The sequence below is a fragment of the Rhinichthys klamathensis genome, unplaced genomic scaffold (genome assembly GCF_029890125.1).
Source record: "Rhinichthys klamathensis goyatoka isolate OS25496 unplaced genomic scaffold, OSU_Roscu_1.1 h1tg000354l_1, whole genome shotgun sequence".
NCBI lineage: Eukaryota > Metazoa > Chordata > Actinopteri > Cypriniformes > Leuciscidae > Rhinichthys > Rhinichthys klamathensis.
The window spans coordinates 1,520,001-1,529,224 of NW_026606864.1; positions in this window are offsets into that span (position 1 = coordinate 1,520,001).

The window sequence follows — 9,224 nt, forward strand, 5'->3', positions numbered from 1 at the left end:
GGAATAATGTTACAGTGCAAATTTTTTTTAAATCTTAAAAGGTCCCAATTTTTCAAAAGCTTAATTTCCATCATACAAAATATTATTATATTACAGTATATATTATACATATATAATAAAGTCGGAATAAAACATCTCTTTTGTCATAAAAGTAGTGTCACAATGCAAAATTAATAAATAAATTGGTCATACTTTAGTTTGAGGAACACATATTAACTATTAACTATGACTTTTCCCTCAAACTCATAATAACTGCTTATTAATAGTTAGTAAGGTAGTTGTTAAGTTTAGGTTAAGGGATGTAGAAAATGATATTTATATCATATTTATATTAAAATAAATCATGTAGAATAAGGCATTAATATGTGCTTTATAAATACTAATAAACAGCTAATATCCTACACTGATAAAAATGATTTTGTGGTGAAGTAAATACTACAGAAAAAAACAATGTAATTTACATGAAAAAAGTTAGTTCAGGCAAGAATAAAAAAAAAAAAGTACATTCTATAGTAGTACTCAATTCAATCGTGTAGAAATGAAAGCGTAAATATCAACATTATAAAATTAAGTAAAATTATTCAGCTTTTCTGATACTGGTGTTCCCATCATGCACTGGGCCATGAATAATTAGTGAGGTATATTTTTCACTGTTTTCCATATGTATTTACACTATTTTATCATTGCTTTTGTTGTTAGGATTAGTAACTGGCCATGTTGTGACATTTGGAGTTAATTTTCTACTTAAAATGACACATTCAAACACAAAAACGATCCATCAAATGTTACCGTCATTCTGAATTGTCTTGAGGTCTGCGTTCACACATTTAACTTTAGAAATGAAGATATGGTGACGCACACTATATGTATTGAATACTTAAACATTTCTGAGTAAATCATATACTTAAAAAGTGTAGTCTAATCCAATATTATATTGTTTGAGTGAAATGTTGTACAAAGAAAAACTCGATTAAATAGATATACTTAACCTTTAATTAGCTAAATAAATATTACTTAATTTCTTATGTCACTTTCACTTAAGTATAGTTTACTTAATTCTATGTGTGAAAGTTACTCAAAAATATCAGTGCAAAAACTTGCCTTAAAAAAATTAAAGGATTAGTTCACTTTTAAAAAAAACTTTTGCTGATAATTTACTCACCCCCGTGTCATCCAAGATGTCCATGTCTTTCTTTCTTCAGTCGAAAAGAAATTAAGGTTTTTGATGAAAACATTCCAGGATTTTTCTCCATATAATGCACTTTGCTGGGCACCAAACGGTCCAAGGTCCAAAAGACAGTTTTAGTGCAAACTGCAAACTGTTCAAAGGGCTTTAAACGATTCCAGACGATGAATAAGGGTCTTATCAAGCGAAACGATCGCTCATTTAAAAAATAAATAACAAAGTTTAAGTTTTATAAGCTCACATGCCCGCCTTGCTCTGTTCTGTGATGCACGTTCGTGACTCTCCTGTTCGAACTCGTTCATCAAAATGAACAAATCTTTTTCGAGTCATTTGGTTCATTTAACGAACGAAATGAACGAATTGACTCGGAAAAAGATTTGTTCATTTTGATGAACGAGTTCGAACAGGAGAGTCACACAGAACAGAGCAAGGCGAGCATGTGAGCTTATAAAACTTAAACTTTGTTATTTATTTTTTAAATGAGCGATCGTTTCGCTTGATAAGACCCTTATTCATCGTCTGGAATCGTTTAAAGCCCTTTGAACAGTTTGCAGTTTGCACTGAAACTGTCTTTTGGACCTTGGACCGTTTGGTGCCCAGTAAAGTGCATTATATGGAGAAAAATCCTGGAATGTTTTCATCAAAAACCTTAATTTCTTTTCGACTGAAGAAAGAAAGACATGGACATCTTGGATGACACGGGGGTGAGTAAATTATCAGCAAAAGTTTTTTTAAAAGTGAACTAATCCTTTAAGTAAATTTTACTCATTGTTTTTTAGTAATACGCATACTAATAAGCAACTAGTTAATAATGAGAACTGGACCCTAAACTAAAGTGTTAAATACATTAATTCCTTCTTTTTATTTTTTTGGGATGAAATGTGATGGACCATCCAGGCTAGAAATGACAATAAATCACCAGTTTACCATTTATGGCGATACGCAGAACATAGAAGAACGGGAACGAGAGCGAGAGCGAGAGTCCTGTCACCCGGTCTGGGACAGTAGAGACGGGAATATGCCGTGTATCTTTGCTTCCCCGAAGGCCTGAGCGTGATCTGACCTCTCAGACGGTTTGTCCTGAGATGAAACACACAGATTAGAGCACAGACGAGAGGTCAAACCGGGGTCACTCACTGCCCTGAAGACTCACACGCCTCGTGACAAGAGCAGAGTCAGAAATCAACCCATGAATATAGTCCATCTTTGATCTCAATGATTTATTAACTGCACTCGGAAAATATTTAGGCCTAAGTTAAAGATTTATGTATTTGAACTGCATATAAATTTCCATGGATTAAAAAACAAACTAGTAAACTTAATGTGATGCATATTTGTCAATCATACATAAATTAAACAGGTAGAAAACATGTAAGATTTCTGTAACAAACTGAATGTGTTTTAAATACACAATAACCTGGTTTATATATTTATCATCAATAATTTATACTTGAAGTTTGGCATATCTAGATTTCTAGCCGTGTTCAGACAGAATACGTTTAATTGTTTTAACAACGAACGGATTTATAAACTATTTGAATAAATATATTTTGACAATATGATTATTTAACTTTAATCGAATAGATAATAATAAATATGCCATGTTTTTTTTTATGCAGATCATTTTTATAACTGACAAATATGCATCACATTAAGTTTATTAGTGTGTTTATGATAAAACTGTGTAATCCAAATGGATGGAAATTTTATATGCAATTCAAATACATAAATCTTAAATTTAGGCCTAAATATTTATCTATTTTTGACCGTGTCATTCAAAGTTATTTTATAATCATTAAGAAAACACTATTTTGAATGAGTTTATATTTTTGTATTTTCTGTTTTACTCAATGTTTTAGAAATGTTGTTGAGTTTTTGTCATTTTTATTGCTTAGTGTTTTTTTTTAAGTATGTCCATATAGTTTTTAATAACTTTCATTTCAGTTTTAGTTTGAGTGACTTTAGTAGTAAGTTAAACTAAATGAAAATGAGAAATATTGCTTTGGCATCTAGCTAAAAATACAATAAGTTAAAGTTTTTGAATCATTTCTTTTACTTAAGTTAACTTTTTTTAGTTTTAGTAAACTATAATAACCCTGAATCAAAGTGACACATTTTACACGAGACACTGTGAGCAAGTCAATGTGGCTCTCATGAGCTTTAATAGGCAACTGAGATATTAAAAAATCAATAAGTTTTGTTTTGTCTTGTGATTATGCATTATGCATGCATGTTGAATTCTCATTGTGGCCTCAAGGAGAGCTAAAGTAGGCATTTGGGTTAAACCTCTTCTTCTACAGTCATTTTTCACTTTCAGGAGAACTAGGATCATACCGAACAAGTTGATTAAAGTCAGTCAAATCTGTGACATAAAGTAGATACCCGGGTAACACTTTATAGTCTACTTTAGACATTCTACTAACTATAAGTAACTTTGCATCCATGTCAACTAACTGTCATTAGAGTATTAGTAGACTGCTTAATATCTGCTAACACTTTATTTTGATGCTCCCCAACAGATATTCTACTGATTATAAGTAACTTTGCAACTACATGTCAACTTATTCTCCTAACCCGAATCCTAACCATAACCCAACAGTCTACTAATACTCTAATGAGAGTTAGTTGAAATGTACCGGTAGTTGCAAAGTTACTTATAGTTAGTAGAATGTCTAAAGTGGACAATCGAAATAAAGCGGAACCGATACCTGAATAGAAACACCTCCACACTCCAACACAAAAGATTCTTTAGAATAAAAAAATAAAAAAATGTCACTGAATGATTCTTTGGGGAACCAAACATTTTTCTCCAATCACGTCACTGTGAAAACCCCCTTTAGGAAGCTTTATTTTTAAGACTGCGTAGATAGACATTTGAAGGAAACTATATCGCCCCTAGTTAAATAAAGTACACAAATGTCTGCTGCAGAGTTCGCTTCAGTGCGGGATCGGCACAAGTGCGCATATCGGCCGCTCACAAGCACACTTCTGAAACCTGAAATGACAAATGGGACATCATATGGTATCGTGGACTTAACGGACACACACCATTATAAGTCCACAAGAGCGCAAGTGCACATGAACTGTGCCATATGGGACAGGGTATGACTCTGGCCTAACTCACTAAGTGTGTGTGTGTGTGTGTGTTTGAGAGAGCACAGGAAAGAGATTTTACAGGAGCAGTAAGTGGTAGGTGCAGTGCATATAATAAAGATCTCCTCTGAGATAAAGGCAGCGTGAGACACCGAGAGAAGGAAAGAGGAAAACCCCTCCTCCTGTGTTAAGTGGCGTACAGGAGTCGGCTTGCCCGACGGTGGTTGAGTACAAGCGTCCTGACGCCAGCGCTTCTGCAGTCTGTCTGCAGTGGCCACAGGCACTAACCTCACTGCCGGACGCGTTTCATCTCTCACACAAACAGCCCTGGCCCACATAAAACACTTCAAACGCCTGCATTCTTCTGCAGTCACGGAGAGTCCAGCTCCGGTTGACTTTAAGGGCAGCGCTCGACCTGTGTGCGCATTACGGAGAGTTTCGTCTGCACCTTTGAGGTCCGTTTATGTCTGAGAATGTCTTGACTTTGTTCAGTACACTAAAAATTGCTGGGTTGTTTCAACCCAACTTTGGGTCAAACGTGGACAAACCCAGCCGTTGGGTTAATTTTTTTAATTAAAATTTTAACCCAACGTTCGGGTTTGTCCATATTTGACCTAAAATTGGGTTAAAACAACCCAGCATTTATAGCATTTACAGAACTGAACAAGCGCAAACTTCACTCGTGTGAGATTTTACGGCAATGTTCTGCGTGCAACCGCAGCGATTGAGTCAGTGCGGCAGCGGGTCAGGATTGCAACGTGTAGAACAGCGGATGTGACTAAAATGATCAAAAATTAATAAATCAGAAAAAAAATCTAAAACTTATTTACCTCACTTATCAACTTATATACTGTTGGACGGCTAGACGATCTAGTCACAACAACAAGAAGCTTCTTCCACGCACTGCAAAATATGAGTTTTTAAATAGTTTTATGACTGAAAAGGAAAAAAAAACTTTTAAACAAGACCAATTTACTTTAAGACCTTTGCATAAGATATTAAGATTTGTTTTCATTAATATAAGTGCATTGCATTTTACTGAGTTTTTCACTTGTTTATGCTTAACTTAATAAGCATTTTCATATTAAAATAAGAGAAAATGTTGTATTTTAAGTTCGATGAAACAAATATTCAAGATATATTCTCAGAAAACAAAACATTTATGTAGATATCTGCACAAAAAATGCACAGAAATACTTCTAAAAATAAATTTTTAGTATTTTTTTGCAGTGCATGATGACAAAAACCAACTTTGTCTCTTTCTCTCAAAAAAAAAGAATACAATTATTGACATATGCTATAACAACAATAATGTGGATGGATACACTGTAAAAGGTGATCAGTTGACAATTTAAAAAAAAAGTGAGGAAACCTGTTGCCTTAAAATTATTAATAAACTTCATGCATAATTGAAAAAATTAAGTTGGAATGTGGAATTGTCAAGTTCACATAACTTAATTTTTTCAATTACATATATATCATTTGCTATTGGAAGAATGTGATGAGAAATGTTTGAGTTCATACTGAGATCTCTGAAATTTGAACGGAGACTTTGCTAACTTGGTAAACTGAGCACAGTTTGAGACATTGCTGAGATCTCCTATAAAACTCACATGTGAGATTACTGCTCAGGAGAAGCATCAGAGAAGCAGGAGACTAAAGTGAAAGACTTCATTTGCAGCTTTTCTGTTGTTGGTCAGTCTGTGAACGGCTGGTGTTTTGAAATGAAGTGTGTGTGTAGAGTAGTTGTGTCAATATTTGATGTGTGATTACTCCAGGCGTGTGTTTACCATCTCTTGAGTTCGCTCTGATCACAGGGAGAAACCCGGGGGCCGATTACAGCCCACCACTTCAAACACACACAGACAGTAAATCAACGGCAGCTCACACTCTCTCATCAAACACCCCATCCGCTCTCTCTCTCTCTCTCTCTCTCTCTCTCTCTCTCTCTCTCTTCAGTCCAGTTCATCCCATCCCTTCCCAGAGTTTCTCAGGGTGTGTTTACACCTGACAGGTTTGGTTGGGTTAAAACGAACTCTGGTGCGATTGCTCTGTTAGTGTGGCTCATTTCAATAAGTGTTAACACAGCTTTCTGAACCCAAAAAGCGGACCTGGACGCTGAAAAGGTGTGTTTCGGACCGAATTCTGGTGTGGATCGACTAAAATATGAACGCAATAAGGACCAAAGACATCTAAACGAACCAAAAACAGGATGTGATGTCACAAGATGTGACCTAAAAAGGACTGAATGCTCGAGCACACCTGGTTCTTCTCATCATAGGAGCTTTGCTGATGATTACGGTTCGGTACAGGCGTCAGTAATGCGTCTCTTACAGTAGATCTTCGTTTGCGCAGGAATAATGGAGGAATTCCTGCGGCTGTTTTGACTTCTTTACACATTTTATAAGCTCTTCACGAGTTCTCAGCTGGTCAAAATACTGTCATATGTACACACATAAAACAAGTGCATTTAGTTCAAAGCGTTCTTTTGGATATTTGGTAAGTTCTGTCGCAAAATATACAGGTGACACTCGAAAAATTAGAATATCGTGCAAAAGTTAATTTATTTCAGTAATTCAACTTAAAAGGTGAAACTAATATATTATATAGACTCATTACATGCAAAGTGAGATATTTCAAGCCTTTATTTGTTGTAATTTTGATGATTATGGCTTTGGGATTAAAACCCAAATTCAAAATTAGAATATTGTGAAAAGGTTTTCATAAGCTGTAAGCCATAATCATCAAAATTATAACAAATAAAGGCTTGAAATATCTCACTTTACATGTAATGAGTCTATATAATATATTAGTTTCACCTTTTAAGTTGAATTGCTGAAATAAATGAACTTTTGCATGATATTCTAATTTTTCGAGTTTCACCTGTATGTCATAAAAGGTTTTTTTTTTGTTTTGCATCTTCAGGTTCGGTGTGAAAAATGGAAAAATGAAAAAACCAGGACCTAATTTATGGATTTCTTTTTTGGTCGGGAATAAAAGAACCAAGAGAACCAAACTACAAGTGTTAACACACCCTTAAGACACAGAAAATCCTGGGAAACAACACTTTTGATAAGATGAATGACAATGACGCCACATATGGGACAAAACATATGCAAAATATTGTGCAACATTCAGAACTGAAGAATAGGCCTCCTTTCAGTTCATGAAGTGTGAATTTGAACGGAACAAAATCGAAATCGTCCACACTTTCATCCTACCCACAGTGCATTCTGGGTAATTAAGTATTTTTTCAACTTACCCCACAAAAGTCCTTTTTTATTATTATTATGAAAATTATAACTTTTTCAGGTGGCATTTAAAACATATATCCATTTATAGTCTATCAAACTAACACAAACTTTTTTTTTTTCATCAAAACTTTATCAGGCTAAAATGTAAGGTTTCTTTTGACAGTCTTTGCGCTTTCATTTCAGTTACAATTGCAATTCTACATCCTGTCAGAGAAAAAATGTAATCAAACTAATTAAATTGGAATTTTAAAGGCATCTCAATTCATTTTCTGAATGGTGCACAATACTGCAATTTCACTTTTAAAAAGAAAAAAAATGCAAAGAACAAATAAAATAAATAAAATAAAATATAGTTTGGGGTTGGTGAGATTTTTTTAAAATTTCTGAAAGAAGTCTCTTATGAACTAGTGCATTTATTTGATCAAAAATACATATTATTACAATTTAAATAGTAATTTCTCCAGTCTGACCCCAAACTTTTGAACAGTAGTGTACGTACGTTTATAACACAGCTCACAGGCGACGCCATATTAACTTCATTCTGATTTTACAGAAGTAATAATAATATCTGTAGTAATGTTTTTGTAAGTGTGTCAGTGATCTCCAGTAAAATGTGACGAGGCTTGATTCTCTTCATAAATGTGAGTGTGTGAGTTGCATTTGTGTTGGCGTGAGGGATGGACCGTGACCTTTGCTCCAGTCGCTCATCCGTCTCTCATCCGCTCCGCGCCCCGGGCTGATTTATCACGGGAGAAACGCTACAGGCCAATGGGCTTTTGATGAAATTGTTGGAGGGATCCGGAGCGATAAATCCACATCTATACATGCAGGTCGCCAGCGACTCTTCCACTCATTCCGCCATCAATAACCTCCCCGACACCGAGCCACAGCAAAAACCAGAGAGAGAGAGAGAGAGAGAGAGAGAGAGAGAGAGAGAGAGAGAGAGAGAGAGAGAGAGAGAGAGAGAGAGAGAGAGAGAGAGAGAGAGAGAGAGAGAGAGAGAGAGAGAGAGAGAGAGAGAGAGAGAGAGAGAGAGAGAGAGAGAGAGAGAGAGAGAGAGTTAGCCAAATGAGAAATAGTTTGAGGTTTGATCACCAATTTTATCACTGGAACTATTCAAATCACTTCAAACTGGCATTTAAAGAGTCATTAAAAAAGTAAAGTAGCATGATTTAAGACAGGATATGGATTGAAAGTTTTTTCCCACGTCCATTTTAAAAAAATGTTACACCTTTAAATATGAGGTATTTTTAGACTTCCACAAGTTACACTTTTAAATTAATTAATAGTTATTGAAAATATTACGTGCAGTAAACAACTTTCCTGTTTGCACAGAATTCCTGGATGACATTTTACAAAAGGCATTGAAAAGTCTACCCACAATGCAATGCTCTCACCTTAAAATAAACCTAAAGTAATATCAGTGTCATGGATCGTTATTTAGTCAGATGGACAAAAGTTAAGATGTACAATCAATTTCTGAGGTGAGATCTGGATGCTGAATTTAATATTACTGTACATAAGGCAGTCATGCGACAATGCGGTACATTAGAGCTTAAATGTTCTCGCATAGTGCATGATGTTTAAAATAACACTTAATACAATCCATAAGCAATATGAAGGAATTTGAAAGAAACCGTATGTGGAATATAGATTTTTTTTTATTTTCAATTCTGCTAACGTTTTGCTTT